The sequence below is a fragment of the Copadichromis virginalis genome, linkage group LG17 (genome assembly GCF_057382275.1).
Source record: "Copadichromis virginalis isolate Kocher_CV1m ecotype Utaka linkage group LG17, C_Virginalis_male_GT1.1, whole genome shotgun sequence".
Classification (NCBI taxonomy): Eukaryota; Metazoa; Chordata; class Actinopteri; order Cichliformes; family Cichlidae; genus Copadichromis; species Copadichromis virginalis.
In genome coordinates this window covers 6091166-6108767 of record NC_140634.1, presented here as the reverse complement: position 1 = coordinate 6108767, position 17602 = coordinate 6091166, and the positions used below count along the sequence as shown (strand labels likewise).

Sequence of the window (17602 nt, the reverse complement as noted above, 5' to 3'; positions counted from 1 at the left end):
TACTCATATGACAGTAGTTCTGAAACAATGAAAGACAAATATCAGCCACGCTGATAAAACACTACTCAAATCTATTATTCCATCTCTTCTTTTTGCTTCTCTCGCTCTCTGTCTTGATTTCCACCTCAGCAGTCAGTCTCTGACATTGTTTTCCCCTTTTTACTTTCTCCACTGTCAATCTTTCCGCGCGCCGCTTGTGACCTTGAAGCTTCAAACAGCAGCACAAAACCTGAGAAGGGCAGTGCTCTTCAATTGTAGGATCAAGGTGCCCAAAAGGTTGGAAACGAAACAAAACACTGCACACTTTCAAAAATGCATATTACAGAAACAGCTGTATGCACCAGACCAGAGCTCTGGCATTACCGCCTGGTCTGATTCTTTGCATTTGAATCTCAATTCTCAACTGCTATACCTCAAAGACAGTGAGGGCAAAGGGATGGCCCAGGTGGTGATGCGAGGAGAGCAGCACTTTGCGGTTGTCACCATTGAAATCCACGCTGGACAGCAGGTGCAGCTTGGAGTCCACCCAGTAAAGTCGTCTGTTGGACAAGTCTGAGAACATGCAGGGAAGGGGGAGAGCGAGAGAGAACAAAATCAAGAGGGGGTAGGGGAGAAGGTGAATGGAGAGAGAGAGAGAGGTCACTCAGAGTGAAACGGCCCAGGGTGAGGGGTATATGGATGTAATGGCCCAGTAGCTACACAATCAATCTTCTTTGACATGACGACCTCAGCCCCGTACTAAGAAAACACAGATGTGATTGTAATATTGCCGCTTGACTTCTTTGCTGGAGAAAATATATATGCCCTTGAACAGATTCATTAGTCTTGCTGGACCTATTTTAAAGACAAACTTTGCTGTTTCGCAAATCTCAAATAACTCCACATTTCAGCCACTGCTATATTATTTATATTAGGCCCAAATCATTGTTGTGTCCTTGCTACGAGCGGCAAAGTGTTGTGGTGTTTACTTTGAAATCGAAACACCACATTGAATTTAAACAGCAAAGGAAATAATCCCTGTATTACTCTTTTTTTCACCAGACTCTAAGATTATGCTTTTAAGAAGAACATTTAAAAAACAGAAAGCAAGAATTTAATTAGTAATTAATAAAGAATTAAGCTTTTGTGTGCAATAAGCAATTCGAAATTGGTAAAACACTGGAAGTATATGAAAAAAAAGCATCCAATAAAAGCACCAAAGTAAACTGAAGGGGGAAGAGAATTAACACGATTCTCGGTCCCCATTCACCTCTCCTGACTCAATCACCTGCACTGTTCGGTGGTCTCTATGAAATCAATGACCAGGGGAACACAATTCACCCTTTCTCCCACAGCCGCCTGGCGCCAAACCTCTCATTCGCCTTATTCCAAAAAATAATTTGTTTTCATACAGATGCGGCGACACCTCAATTCCACAGAGTGTGGCGACTGTGTGCTTCTATTTCTCCTCAGGCAAGGGCAGCTGAGAGGAATTGGCTGGTGCTTCGGAGGGAGTTGAAAGGGATGAGGGGAGGTATCGACAGCACAGAGCGTCTGGCTTATTAATTCGGAGCCTCATACTCACTGGCTTGATTGATGAGAGCCAGACACAAACTGAGGTATATAACAATAAGAGCTACTTGGGTTTCAGCACCCATAGACTATTTTCTTCTCTCAACTTGTGCTGTTTGTCTCTCTCTGGCTTTCCTCCATGTGTTGTTTTTTTTCTTTGTGTTGAATTCACTCGAGACACTTTTTTCTCTCTCTCTCTAAAAGCAATGTCAGCATAATAACCTTTTTTTTTTTTTTTTTTAACAAAACTGCTGTCAGAACTGATTGATTTTTTCTATCTGGGCATCATCTTCTAGCTTTTCATCCTTCTTCTGTGGGCTTTGAATGTTCAAAGCTACATGTTTTTTTCCTTACCTAGAGTTATTCCATTGGGCCATTCAATGTGTTCAGACACCAAAATTTGTCTATCCACTCCATTCATCCCAGCCTTCTCAATTTTGGCCTGACCTCCCCAGTCTGACCAGTACATAAACCTGCGGGAAGATACACAAGTTAGATTAAATTGAAGCAGCAACCTCGGAGGCTGAGAAATCAAGCCAACGTGACCTGCCTGCATTCTCTCTGAGGGCCACCAGATGGTGATAGCTGTGGTTGTAAAAGAGACCTGAAGTCTTACAGAAGGCTACGAGAAATGGCTTTCTGATTTTACTCATTTGTTTTGGGTCATACTGAATAAAATATCAACTGAAATATTTTGTAACCATGTTACAAAATGATATAAAAACCGCACACTTGATGGCTAATAGCTGTCCATCAGAAGTCATTAGCCAATGATTGTGCGGTTTCACACTTGACTTCTTGTCAACTCGGGTTTTTTGCCAACCAAGCTGGTGATGGCAAAAGCTTCAATACAATATGGCACTTCAGAAACCAATGTGTGGCTATCTGTGGCTGAGTGCCTAGCTTTAGAGCAGGGGTGAAAAAAGTTTCTAGCTTGGTATAAAAAGTAATTTTCCACCTTTGTGACATCTTTACATTTCATCCCTTTATAGGGGCTTAAAGTATTAATACTTAAAGTTGTGAATTATTAGTGCTGTGGAGCGTGACGCTTGAATGCAGGCGGTTGTAGCACCAACTCGCGGCAAGGCTTCAACTTCCGCTACTTCAAGTCATTGAACTGGACCTTTTTGTTTCTGCGTTTGTGACCTTTTGAACTTTTAATACAATCATCTAACAAATAATATGGCTTCCTGTGTGCTCTACTTTTGGTGAGTGAAAGCTAGTATTTTATTTGTCTGTTACTCAATAACTAGCAGCTTATCTGTGTGTCTAGCTAGCATTAGCTGATAACTTAACATACAGCTTATCACCCAAATACAGTCCAAAACCAGTGAGAGATGCCATTGTTCATCTTTATATACATGTTGTATCATTAAGGCACGGCCAGTTCAGTGTCAGAAATGAAAGGAGTAACTTTGCTAGGACCAGTGAAGAGAGGTTAATATGCAATGTCAATTGTTCTGAAAAACTCTTAACTGACAAAATCAACTGTACTCCGTCACACGATGTTCCACAGACATCTTCTCTCATTTTCTTTGCAAAATGACTGTATTATTAGTAAGACAGGCATTGAAAACATAAAAGGGAAAGCACTGTGCAAAACAGCAGGTACTGGAAACTTGGACCTTATCTGAATATGTGTGTCCATGATAAAACTGAAATCGTGGCTTCATTTGCATGTATTTCATGCTAGTCTAGCTTTGTAGAGCTGTGAAAAGACGTCTTTGGGGAGCTCAAGGCACCCGAGACAAATGGAAAGAGTTAGAAAGGGAAGACAAAGTGTTACATCCCATCTCAAGAAAACTGTTAAACCGCTTAATCTAACAGATGGGCTCAGTGCTACAAATAGCCTTTACTGACTTTAGGCCAACTTCTACACCCAATCTCTTTCTACAGACACACACACAATGACAGTAGGACCTCTTACTCGCCCTCCCTCCTTCCTGCCTTTTTGCTCAACTCCTTTGCAATCTTTTGCTCCTTTGTGCATCTTTTCAAAATCCTTTTACCCTAAAACTAACCCAACTCACCCTTGGTGCGGATCCACAGCGATGGCTCGTGGCTCGTTCAGCTCGGTGGTTATGAGCATTTTCCTTTTCCTGCCATCTCCCGTAGCGACAGATATGCTCTTATTGCCTGAGTCCGTCCAGTAGATGTTCTTGTGGACCCAGTCGACAGCAAGGCCCTCCGGGGAGTGGAGCGAATCGATGAGCGTCACCTGCTGTGATGAGTCACTGGCCTTGTTGATGTAAGCGCTGGTGGGCGGATGGAAAGGAAATGTATCAGTAAGTAATCTGGAAATTATAAAAGCCTAATCCATCACAGAGGTGCTGGCACGATGGATTTACTACCGTCTGGCTTCCTTTCCTTGGGAGGAATGACTTGATTGTGAGTGGCTTAGATATCTTGTTGGGAACATAGATTCTTCACTCTATTCAGGTGTGAGGGGCACCCAATCCTGACACCTTTATAACAACTTCAGCCTTCACACCAAACACAGCCTCCCAGGGAGAATGAGTCTGTCTTTTTCTATCAGCACCACATGCCTATATCTCCCCTTTAACCGAGTGTCCCTTTCTTGTCTTCAGTTTCTTTGATTTTCCTCCTCCGTCCACTTACTCTGTCAACTCTTCTATCCCCATTCCCCACTGACATTTCCTTTACTGGTGAAAAATGTTAAAACTTAATAGATTACTGCCTCGACAATATATGAATGCAAGAGCAAGATGGAAGAAAAAATGCTTGATAAAAGGTTGGGACAAGCAATGTCCCAAGTTGCACAGTGCCTTCACATTTTAGCAACGCCTACAGGAGTAAGAGGAGACGGGAGGTGCATCTTAACTAAAGAAGAAGGTTGACTGGTAGTCAGAGCTTGGAGATGCTCACTGTTACATTTTGCCAACCCAAATGTCATCATCTTTACAGTCAGGTGAGTGTGGGATGTTATTGTGTGAGTGTGATAGATAATCTATGGGTTCTCAAGAGTGCCTCAGGGTTTGCAACATGGATCCAACGCCACACTGTTTCACCCTCGAGGGTAAAACGGCTCAAGCATTGTGGACATGAAGGAAACCCATCGTGTTATTGATGCAGCATGCAGCTACTGAACTCTACTGAAAACGCCAGAACAAAAATTACATTTGACACAAATTCAATTTGAAACAATTTTCTTTTGCATTACATTCTGTTCTTTGATACTGAGTAATCGCGAGTTCCACTAAAACATATTTTCTGTTTAATCTCTTGTTCAATTTCTCCAATATTTAATTTTTTACGAACACAGCAGATATAAAAATTCAACACATCAGGTTTTCATGATGTATAAAAATGAAGAAAATGAGATCAAGGTAAACGATTTAAGAAAATCATTTCCACCTTTAAAGTTTAACCTGCACAATTCACAGTCACTCTTCAATTCTATTTGGGTGGGGGACAATCACTGAAAAACTTACAATTACCTGGCTGCACAAATGTGCGCAGCCTTAGACTAAAATACTGTTAAATACCTCTTTTGATTTTACTACACCGTTCAGTCTTTTTGGCTAGGAGTTTGCCACAGCACTGAGTCTCTTGATTTGGCAATACTTAACAGTCTTCTTTGCAAAAGTACCACAAATCATCGTCAGGTCACCCCACAGGTTTTGATTTGGATTCAGGTCTAAGTCTTTCCAAAACTTTAATCATCAGGTGAAGACATTCTTTTGTAGAATTGGATGATTTGGGTCATTGTTGTGCTAAAGGGTGAAATTCCTCATCATTTTCATCTAGCAGCTGCTTTAAGTTTTTGTGCCAAATTGGTATCAGTATTGGAACTGCTCATATTTCCGTCCATTTTGAGTAAAACACAATGTATTTTATGGTATATTTTACAGCTTGGACATTCTTGTGTACCCTTCTCCTGACTGATACCTTTAAATCATGAGATCTCTTTAACGCTTTATAAGCTTTTTCTGGACCATGGCTTTTAATTTATGCATGTCACATTAAAAATGGACAAAGTTCTGAAGTCATTTTTCTTGGGGTCATATTTTCTCAACATCACAAATCCAGATATTTTGACAGTGCTATGAAGATGTTTTATATCCACTTTATATTCTTTTACTCACTCTAATTTCACTATGTCCTTAATTTGAGTTAGAAAATCTTCACATAGACTTAGGTTGAACAGGTTGGTGGGCTGAACAGAGGCTTCGGGCACAGTGAAGAATAAGACAGAGACAGATGAGTCCAAGTCCACTGAGCAGATTGCATGTTTAATTGGTTGAACCATTGTTTGCAACAGACATCTCCATCATTGGGAGAAGGTAACAAGTCATCGACCCGTGGCATGCTAATCACTATGAATTAGTCTGGAAAACTACATTATCACATTGAGGGTGAATGAGTAGTGCAGACTTTAATAAGCCTAACTATTTCGTATATCACCTTATCAGGGAACAAAACAAAATAAATAAAAAAAACCCCACAATTTACTGATAGTAGTCCAACCTAATAAGCTCCGATTTCTAATTTCATCTCTACCTGGGGTTAAGATCTGTCACCAAGGCAACTTGGACAATTTGCTTACATATATTCTACTGTGGCGTTACAGGAGAAAAGAAAACATATGGTAATGTCAAAAAGAGCAGATATTCTAAACAGCAGGAAAACTTGATTCTGATGCTATGCACTTGGGTGCAAGTGCAGAAGATTTTGCTTTGAAAGATTAGAGAAAAGAAAACACCATCAAGGACAACGCCAAGTAGATTAAGCTGTATAACTTCCCTTGCTGTTTGCTACTTAAAGCAACTTTTGATATGTGAGTTTATTTACGGCATCGAAAAATAGACTTCGCTGTGAAAAATGAGTTCATTTGTCCGTTCCCTGTCACAAGCCCTTGACTGTGTTACCAAGTTTGTGTGGGAAAATGTCTGCGTGTGAATGTGTGTGTATGGAGATGAATAATGGCAGCGATTATTGAGGCAGTGAAATTAGTGAGAGCATATGGCTCAGCTGAGATGATAGAAAGCCCCTCCCACAACCTGTCAGCCATCAGGGTGACACAAACACACACACAAATGTATGTGCAAAGCTATGATATGTGCACACACACAGACTCACACAGTGTGTGTGAAGGACAAACAGGTGCGGCTGACTCACTACCAGAAGGTGTGACAGGTTGAAGCACACAAGATGGATGGACAGAGGAGAAAGATAATGAACATGTTGGCTGAAGAATGACAAAAGTGAGTTATCTAACTTTAAGGTCCTGCGTCTATACAGTGGCTTTCATCGTTTTATATGGGCTTCCTCTGCCTTTATAGACAGAATATATACACATCATTAACAGCATTTCAATAATTACACTGAAATATACAATTATAGATCATTTTTCTGTCGATTAAGCAGAATGATCCAGCAAAATCTAGTGCGTTTTCAGTTCTGTGTAGCAGTACCTGATAGGGTTAAATAAATAATTTAAAAAATAAATATAACTTGTCATTGTGTGTGCGTGCTGTATGTGTGTGTACCTGTATATTTTCTGATGATACAGATCACACCAGAACATCTTGTTGGTGGACACGTCCACATCCAGGGCCACGGCATTCTTCAGTGTAGGGACCACTTGTGTGTACTCACTCTTCAGCAGGTGAATACGACGGATTTCATGACGGTTAGTGAACAGCAGGTACGGACTCTTTCCTGTTGGAAAAGGAAAGATGTTTATGTTACCATCAATGAAACCACTGGACAGAGAAGTTATACAGAACAGCTCATCTGCCCTGTAACCCACTGCTGTGACTCTAAATTAGGAACCTACCAAATATGGGCCGTTTGTACTGCTTTTGCTCTTGGTATGTCACAGGGAAATATTTGTTACCCTTGCAAAATACCTGTACGTGAAAGCTGAACTTGTGAATCTGTACTGTTATAGGCATTTGCAGCTAGACTGCTGACTAGAACCGAAAGTATGAGCACATCACTCCAGTCCTGGCCTCTCTGCATTGGCATCGTGCCTCATTTTAGAATTCAGTTTATGTTTGTTTGATCAAGGCTCTTAATGGGCGGCCCCTAGCTTGTATTACCAGTCTTATTCATTTATATTCACCAATATTTCCCAGTCTCACAGACCCACTGGTGAAGGCCTCTTACTGTACATGTCTCAAGGTCATGCCTCAAGCAAAGAGGTGACAGAGCCTTTGCAGTCGTTGCTCCACAGTTTTCAAATCTACACAATCACACGAAAGCCGAAGTTCTGATAGGACTCTATGCAGTCCTCTGAAAAACTAAGTACTCTTCATGATTCAGTAGCTTGTAGAATCACCTTTGCAATAACTTGAAGCTACTGAAGAACTTTGGTTGACTGTTCACAACGTTGGTTCAGTTCATTGAGTTTTGGCAGGATGATGCATAACTCGGGTGTAGGTCTGGATGACCTTAATTGGACCTTTGCAACACCTTCATTCTTTTCTTTTTCATTCTGTTATAGATTTGCTGCTGTGTTTGACATCATTGTCTTGTAGCATGACTGAATTTGGGTAAAGCTTTAGCTGTCAGTCAGATGGCCTCATATTTGATTCTAAAATACTTTGGTATACAGCATCGTGCTTGACAGTTGGTATGAAGTGTTTGTGTTGATTATGTCGTGTTTGGGTTTTGCCTGGCCTGACCTTAAGAGGAATTTATTGGGACGCCCATTCCTGGGAACATTGTGACATTTTGTTAACACACATACAAAATAGGCTGTTCTAGTGTTTCCCTTTGCTATTCTTCACCAGTCTAATAACCTACATACTGTTGTGTACAAAGATACCGTGGGTAGTGCTGAGTGTTTAGCCTTATTCCCAAAAGGGAACATAATGTAAGCCAACTGTACTCTTGTTTTGCATTTGTACTATTTAGGTCCTTAAAGCATGTATTTTTGATGATGTGAACATAAATTATGTATCCAAACAACCCCTTTAAAATAATGTTTCCCATCTACACATAGATTTTAGAACAACATCATATTATTGAGTGAGTTTTTCACACAATTATGCACAACAGGGAAAATGATGTATGTGGTATGATTCAGTCCACATGGAAAACACACACCCCTTTTTAAAGACTATTGTTTTGGAATAAACATGCAAGTGTGGTGTCCTACTGTTGGAAAAAGTTACATTACTCTTGTTAGTGAAGTGACCCAACAAGAGCCATGCCACAGTCTATTTTAAGTACAACAGTGCATTGCTGGGTTCTCTTTTTCAGGGGCATTCAGGATGTGGCGTTCACTGGCACTTAGTTACCTGGTAGCGGACACACTTCAGCTGACTGAAGGTGAGGATGGCTCAAGCATTTGAATAATTCTAGGTAGGTGACAAGGTCAACTCTAGCACACAGAGATACCTTAGTTTGTGAGCATGGGAGCATTGCTGTGACATCTATATTTTTGTCATCAAGCACTTTCAACCTAAAATACAAGAAATGTAGTCCTGGACTCTCACTACAGTGCAGCTAATAATACATTAATGTTTCTTTTAATTTAGCAGCACTGGTGTGTCCTGGATTGCCACTCCCATTACATTTTCCAGCACGTTTTTTCACGTTTGTTCTCTGTCCTAGCTGTCACGTCATCTTTATTCTCCACTGTCCACAAAAATCAAAACAGCATTCAAACAAGACAAAGCCGGCCGGCAGCAACGTTCGAGCGTGCACAGACAGCACAAACTCCTACTTTCACACAGACTCAACCGTGCTTTGACAGGTTTCCTCAGCCCTGGTTTATTACAGGCCACTGCACAAGGAGAAAATATTACAGTTCTACTACTGCTAGGATCCAATCATTTTTCTCTTACTGCTGGTTTGTAATCATCAATTTCCCCTGCTGAGAGGGCGAGTGAGCGAGAAAGCGAGAGAGAGACAAAGGAACAGGCAAGCGCAAGTAAATCTGACAAATGCAGGTAAAGTCAGGGAGAAAAGATCATTAAGAGGATGTAATTAAGGAAGGACGAAGGAAAAAGCCATCAACAAAACAAGTGAAAACATGGGAAAGTGGGAAAAAGAGAGAGAAAAGTAAGAACATTTTGAAGCCTGTATAATGAGGACATGGATAACTCCGACATGTCTTTCATCAATCCCCACAGACTCACTTTTTCACGACAATATCTCTTATCCCTCATCGGTGTTGTCACAGCAATATGTCCTTCTGAAGTTTTTTTTTTTTTTTTTTAAAAGAAGCTGAGTCACTGTTTTCCAAAAGGCCCCAGCACTACAGATGTCATCAAAAAGTGCAAGATTATCTCTTCTACAAGATATTGCAAAGCTACAGTCAGCTATCTGAACAGCAACATGGTTCCGTAAATATATTTTAATCTGCAGTGCTCGTTCAGGGCTGCTCTGCCCCATCAGCCAATTAAGATAAAGCTGCAAAAGGATAAGTGCAGCCTGGGAAACACTGTTATTGTTGAGTTAAACACTGTTATATACATGACATTCCTGCAGTGATACCTTTGTTCCATTTACAGGGCACACAAAGCAACTAAAGCAACCTGCTGTGTTCACTTTTTGGACAGCAGCTTCATTACAGTGTGAAACAAGCTGCTGCAGCTTCATCCCTGCCTTCTTCTGGCTAGCTGCCACTCTGAAAACATCCTGAGCGCTCGTGAGCCAATATACTGAAAGTGAACTGTAAATATATCGTGTGACATCATGTTTACCATTTGGTTCCAAATGATATCTTCTCATTTTCAATCCCAAATGTGCAGAACAGGAGCGTCCTGTTTGTTACTGCAGGAATGGCTTCAGTCTGTGAACCACAGGCTGTGTCTGTCAGGACCCACAGGCTTAATCATTCAAACCAAAACTTTCAACAGAGTTCTGTCATAGTGCTTGTTGCCCGTTTCCATCCTTTACATTATGACCCCAGTGTGTGGAACTTGTCTTTATTATAGGTCTCCACTTACAGACCTTATCATGTTCTCATTCATGCAAACATCGAAATCAGCCAATCACATGGCAGAAGCTCAATGCAGACATCAGCTGGAGTTCAAGGCAAGCATCAGAATGAACATGGCATGACTAGATATCAGACGTGCTTTAGAAGTTGCTGGGACTTTCCAACACAATCATCTCCGAGGTTTACAGAGGACGGTCTGAACGTAACAGGCGAGCAGCAGTTCTCTGGGAGAAGATGCTTCAGTGATGTCAGAGAAGAAGTGTGTCGAGCGTGACAGGAAGGTAAGAGTGACTCAAATAACCACCTGTTACCACCAAAGAGCTTCTCTGAATGCACCTCATGTTGGAAAGCAGATGGGCTACAGCAGCATCAGACCACAGGGCGCCACATCGCCCAGCTACAAACAGAAACCTGAGGTTGCAGTATGCACAGGCTTTCTGTAGCAGACTTTGGTATAAACATCATAACTGCATGGATTCCTCCTGCATTGGATCAGTGGTGCTACAGTGTGAGGGATATTTCCACGTCCATGCCTTTCTAACCACAGTGTACCAACTCCTGCAGGACGATGTGTAACAAAGCACCAGTCCTCTAACTGGTTTCATGAACAGTTCATGGTCCACAAATAGTCCCCACAGCTATTTGTAAAGATAAGAGGATAGATGGGTGGACGGGTTTTAATTGCGTTCTGTACGTAGTACGTATAAAACAGAGCATGTGTACAGATATTTTCAGATCTAATGAAAAGTCTTAATAGTCACTTACTGTTGCAGCCAGCTATGACCACCCGGACATCTACGGCGGCATGCTCTTTAATGATCTGCACAAACAGATAATAGTTTTCAGTATTTGGGCTCTACACCATGAAACCGTGACTGGAGTTCAGTGAAAATATGCAGCTGGTGCTCCTGTGCAGTGCAGCGCTGGAGAAAGGGCCAGAACCTGTCTGATGGCTTTAGCTCCCACTGAGTCAATGAAAGTTGCAGACGTCCAGTCCAGGATGATGGAGTGGACTGTGCTGAAAGGCTCAAGGAAGACCGCCTCCTCTGAGTCGCCATGTCTGTCGCCAAACTGGCCATTCTTCTGATCCTCCGCCACGTGGCTCTGGGACAAAACGTCATGAGTCACTGCCTCATCCTTGTACTAGAAACAAAGCAGCACCACAAAACATATTTTATATATATATGTATATAAAAGAAAAGCAGTGACCCACCTTGGCACAGATTTTCAGCGGAGACGACCGATTGCTGTTCGTCTTCTCCTTTCTTTTTTTTTTTGGGCTTTCCGAGCAGCTTGTAAGTGTTCAGGGTTTAGCCCCGTCTGTAAAGATCAACATAATCACAACAGAGCTGTTAACATCCAACTCAGCACGTCATTCTTCCTCACTCATTTACCTCTACCATTACCTCACGTCTTATTTTGGCATTTTCTCTGATAATTATTCATATTACATTACATAATACACTTGTTATTAATCTCATGTCTTTATCCTGTCTTCCTTCTCTCCCCCCAACCAATCACAGCAGATGGCCCCGCCCCTCCCTGAGCCTGGTTCTGCTGGAGGTTTCTTCCTGTTAAAAGGGAGTTTTTCCTTCCCGCTGTCGCCAAAGTGCTGCTCATAGGGGGTCATATGATTGTTGGGTTTTTCTCTGTATCTATTAATGTAGGGTCTACCTTACAATATAAAGCACCTTGCGGTGACTGTTGTTGTGACTTGGCGCTGTGTAAATAAAGCTGAATTGAATATGAAAAACAAAAATGAGAACTGAAACAATGTTTACAAAACAAACACATATCGACGTCTTTACTTTTGAACTTTAACACAATAAGCATGAAGCACATGATCAACTGCTTTCAGTAACATCTGTGCTTCACCTGATTTGTCACAAAACAAGTGTTAATCTTGCACAAAGATAACCTGAGTAAAAGCAAAATGCAGTTTTCAATGTGTGATTTCATTGTTTAACCAACACAAGCTATCTAAACCTGCACCTAGGTGAAAACGTAATTACCCAGAATTCATAGTTCCATCAACTGTCCAAGCTCTGAAGCAGTAAAGTAATGACCCTGTTACCCTTTGCAGCTGATCGTGGCACCGTGTTGCTTTTTGAGCTCTTGTAGCGTCTCTTTGTGTTATTGATGCGATCAGGCATGGCTGTGACTCGTAAACACTGAGCTCAATCCATGATCTTACAACGGGACTCTTTTCCCCTTTAAGGACTCAACATGCCTCCACAGTAGCAACAGAGACTGATCCCTAGGAATCAGGTGTTGCTGGTAAAGCTGGCACAGTTACTCCTTAGGTTAAGACTGGGAGAGGCTGGGAATATTTCCCACACGGTGCTTAGATACTGGATAAACCTTTAATTCACACAGTAAAGTTAAAATGTATTCTTTGCTCTTAGTTATTTGAACACACAGAAAAGCAGAAATGACAAACGTAGAAACGTTTTCACTGAACTGTTGAAGCTTCAGCTGTAACGTGAACAGGCTACAACTGCAAACCTTCATTTGTAGCCAAGACAGTGAAAACACAAGCAAACTGACTTCCTGCTCATCTCAAAGTAGAGCTGTGCTCGCATCTACCACCAGATGATTACACGCTCACGCTGCTCCTCTCAGACTGAGTCAGGTAAGACCCAGTGATAATAAGTGCTTCACATATTTCCCCCACAAAAGGGTTTCTGTTTGCTTCCACACACTCAAACACACTGCTACCTTCTCCTTGAGGCTGTTCACATACAGGTCACTGTTAGCAAAGTAGATTGAAGAGTTGGAGTGGAAGATCTTAATCCCCTCATATTCAGCCGCCTGAGAACACAAACAGCAGGCTTGGTCAGTGTGGATGTTTCACACGGAGCAGGTTTCTCTCCTCACACATTTACCTCTTCATACTCGTCGACGTCACAGTAGAGCCCCGTGTTAGCGACGTGACCCAGGATGGAAGTTTTAGGGCTGGAAGAGAAAGAAAACAGCTCAGAGCACAAATCAAACCTGCTCTTTGAAAACTCTCACAGCTGCCTTTAAGCTTCAGTTCAAGGAAAAACACATATCCGAATCATTACCTCTGTGTCCTGTATATGACTGTCAATATGGCAAATGTGACGGCCACCAGGAGGCCGTAGTCCAGTCCCAGCAGCACAGAAGCAATAAAGGCGATCACCCAGATGGCCTGAGAGGACAAAAAGGAAAGTAACATGAAACTAGCATGAAGAGGAAGCGTTTTGCAAGACCAAAGCAGTTTTAACATAAGCAAATGTCTTCAGACGACGTGCATTTATCTCCTGCACATTATAGTCACACTTCTGTCTGCAAGCTCAGCTTCTCCACCGTGTATTCACTCGGGTTCACATAAACAACTCTCAGAGTAACGGTGCACTTTAAGTCAGCTAAGCTTGGTTTTAAAGACTGACCAGTTCAATCTTGCTGGTCCTCCACAGACTGGGAATGTCTCTGAACTGCTTGAACATCCCTATGAGGTTGACCATGATGATGGCAGCCAGCGCAGTCTGAGAAACACAAGCAAACGAGAGCCAAAGAAGACATATAGGTGTGTGCGGTCTGACAGGTCACGCCCAAACGTCAGACGGGAACTCACCTGAGGGAGCGGCTCGAAGACAAAGCCGACGGCCACCACCACCACCAGCACCAGCAGCGACGCCAGGAGCCCTGCAATCTAAAGCACACACATAAAAAAGCAATAACTCCATCAACACACCTCTCACTCTAACAACAGCTTTACAGCACCAATTTAGATAGTGTAATCACTCCTGCAGCTCGTGTGTGTCACCTGTGTTTTGCCTCCTGTGCTCTCCTGGACCAGACTCCTCGACATGGAGCAGGTGACGGCAAACGTTTGGAAGAAGGAGCTGATGAAGTTACACAGACCGAGTGCAATGAGCTCCTGAAAGTGGACACGTGGAGGAAAACCGTGAAAAAGAGAGGAAAGTCCTTCTGCAACAACATTTACACACGTCAGCTTTGGACAATTTCAGGAAAATGCGACCCGTATATTTTCCACAGTCGTGCTTTACTAAATGCGTGACCTGCATTTATGTGTCAGCTATGTGTCACTGGAGGACACGCTTTGCTCAGTCTTCAACGAATAGTACAGTCAGGCAACTATACAACGCTCCAAACAACTCAGTGTTCAATGAAATGAACACGTTCCAACAAACTGGAACAATGAACCTTTTTGTGAGCAGCATTTCCAATATCAGCGTGCAGGATAAAAATATAACTTTACAAGATTTGCAACAAACAGCTAGAGGACGTCCCATCATCCAGAAGATCCAAAGTGTCCTAACCAAACATTTAGTCACACACAGTGCCAGAGGCTCATCAGCAGCTCACCCCGTGGACACACTCACCTGGTTGCCATCCACACTGTAGCCATGTTTCAGGGCAAAGATCTTGGCCAGCGAGACGTCCATGGAGAATCCTACAATCGCATTAGCAAAAGAATCTGTGACCAAATTGGGCAGCAGCGAGATGTTTGGGGCAGCAGGAGGGCGAAGCCTGTAACCAATAAGACAACATCTGTATACCTCTGTCACATACGTGTAGAGAACACGAGCTTAAACCAAAAGACACTTAAACAAATCCATAGAGTGTGCGGCCTACCCTGTTGGTATGTTCCCAACCACATGGACCTTGTATTCCTTTGATAACGACAAACCATAGGAGATGCCCGTGGACACGATGACCACAATGATCTCTCCAGGAATGGGAATGGGCAGCTTCTTCTTGAAGCGCTCGTTGAGAATTTTGATCACGTAAAGGAAGATGATACACCCGAGCCCCAGAAGGAAAGTGGCAATATTGGTGCTGGTGATTCTGCTGAGCACTGCTTTGACACTCTGCAGTGACAGAAAGGTAAGTGTTAGCGATTCATTGACCATTATGGGAAGGAGAAAGACAGGGCCTCTCAAAACTCACATAAATAGCAGAGAGAAACCCAGAATAACGCTGCGTTTCCACCCCCAGCAAGTACTTCAGCTGGGAGATGACGACGTGCATGGATGCTGCTGTGGTGAAGCCTCGCACCAGGGGCTCGGTGAGGTAGATTGCTACAAAGCCAAACCTGAGAAGACCTAAAACAATCTAAAGGAATGCAGAAGAAGAGGGGGGTCAAAAACAATGTTTCATACAGAAACATTTAAAATCGAGTTGATACATCAACAGTGATTCAGACATGCTGCTGCTGCTGCTTTGGATAAACAGTGAGATTAGCCACGGCTGCTCTGCAGGCGGGAGGCTGACCTGGATGAGTTGTGACCATCACGGCCACCTGGACCCTGCTCTTATCACGAAGCTCCACGTTGATGGCATCAGATGCGTTGGATCCAGTAGCATTGATATTCATAAACATGCTGTCTGGTGCCTCCCTCACAGCGACGCCCCCAATCATCAGACTTATGACAGCAAAGGTACCTGCAGGTCATCGACACAAACGCAGCGCTATGATAGGCTGGGGTCAAAGCTGATGTCGAGTACAACGAGCGCTCAAACGCAGCACAGAAACTGCAGACTTGTGCTCGCACCGGCCTTTCCTCTCACCACCCTGTGACGGTAAAGGCCGTCCTGCCTCACACTTGAAAAGCAGCCCAATAATTTCCTCTCGTTCTCTGCCAGAGGGGACTGTCATCATTCCCACAGCAACCTGATGTCAGGCCAGATTTTGGCCAGCGGTGATTTACAATCTTTGCAGATTAGCTTCTCAGCTTCAAAGGGTTGAGCAGGTCTAGTTTATTGGACCCATTTGTTGGACGGATTTAAACTGACAATCGAGACAAGCGTGACAGCGTTGGAGAAAAGAAAGCAGCCAGATTGGTGAGACAACTGAGGCTGGGTTTAATGAAATCTGCTTATGTCAGTCTTTACGTAGTTAGAGGCAGCGAGTTTTACAATCCCAGTTGTGGAAGATGTTAGAAAGTGAAGTTTTACAACATCTGTCAAGCTCAAATTTTAAAAACCTTCCACAGGACACATGTTCTGAGGGGTTATAATGTTACAGTTTTTGCTGTTTTGTTTTTACATTTACTAAACTTTCGAATTCACAAAAATGATGTGGGTACATGCTGATTATCACTTAGGCTACGTTCACACTGCAGGCGAAAGCGCATCAAATCCGACTTTTCTGACCCTGTGCGACTCATATCCGATCATGGTGTGACAGTGTGAACGGCACAAATCCGACCTGGGTCACTTTCATATGTGGTCCTGAATCCGATACATATCTGATGTTTCAGAAATCGACTGCTGTTTGATGGTCATGTCGCATTAAATCCGTCTTTTACGTCACTGACACAAGACAGACGCCAATTATCAGCGCCGGAGAAGACATCGCGGACGTTTCCTGACCATCCCGTGAAACTGTTTGGAAGACAACGTTGGAGAAACGTGAACATTTTATTTGTACCGTATAATCTGCAGATTCTGACAGAAATCTATCCTCTGAAGCACTGCTCCTCTAAAACAGCAATAAGGATCATTATTAGGTTATCTACATTATTATGTAAATAACAAAATAACTTAAAGCAAAAATTGGGAAACATGAAGTCCGAAGTCTTTATATTAAGGTCATCAGTCAAACATACTGTTGCTCTGGGTCTGAACAGAGCGCGTTGTCTGTGACGTCTTCTTTTGCGCGTTTGCTGTCACAATTTATTTGTAGTGTGAATGAGCAGACAAAAGAATCGGATTTGATCAAAAAATCTGAATTGAGCATCAAGACCTGCAGAGTGAACATAGCCTAAGAGACTAAAAACATTTAAACCTGCTTGGATTGAAACCAGAGCACAAGGTTAAGCCTCTGTGGGCAGTATTTACTTTAAAGGTAGAGGTCAAAGGTGACATTTGGATGCAGATGTGAGCCCCAGCATCACTTCCTCAATGTTAATCAGAATTTTAAAAACATTTTAGGAACGTTTGAAGATCAGGTAATAACGTCATATTTACAGTCCCCATAAACACTCTCAGTGAGAAGGTAAGCAGCATGTATACAGCACTGTCTGTATAATATCAATACACATGTATGAATGACAGTTTAAGTTAGAAGGTTTTGTCAGTTTTTAACCAATAAAATCATTAGTGGAGCTTGAAGACCTCGTGGATGTCAGTCAAATATGAATG

The 17602-nt window shown here is 42.5% G+C and overlaps 1 pseudogene across 1 annotated transcript in view; it reads right to left on the bottom strand.

Moving 5' to 3' along the window:
• LOC146688883 (prestin-like) overlaps window positions 1-17602 on the bottom strand; it is a 45740-nt pseudogene that overhangs the window by 20318 nt on the left and 7820 nt on the right. Inside the window, exons 5-21 of the transcript XR_014916043.1 lie at window positions 15720-15901; window positions 15407-15571; window positions 15092-15327; window positions 14839-14986; window positions 14259-14372; window positions 14067-14144; window positions 13882-13977; window positions 13534-13640; window positions 13354-13423; window positions 13187-13279; window positions 11682-11788; window positions 11411-11611; window positions 11234-11288; window positions 7062-7233; window positions 3582-3806; window positions 1906-2024; window positions 413-552 (exon numbers count right to left, since the gene is read on the bottom strand). The product of XR_014916043.1 is annotated as a prestin-like (transcript). The remainder of the gene's footprint in view (window positions 1-412; window positions 553-1905; window positions 2025-3581; window positions 3807-7061; window positions 7234-11233; window positions 11289-11410; window positions 11612-11681; window positions 11789-13186; window positions 13280-13353; window positions 13424-13533; window positions 13641-13881; window positions 13978-14066; window positions 14145-14258; window positions 14373-14838; window positions 14987-15091; window positions 15328-15406; window positions 15572-15719; window positions 15902-17602) is intronic.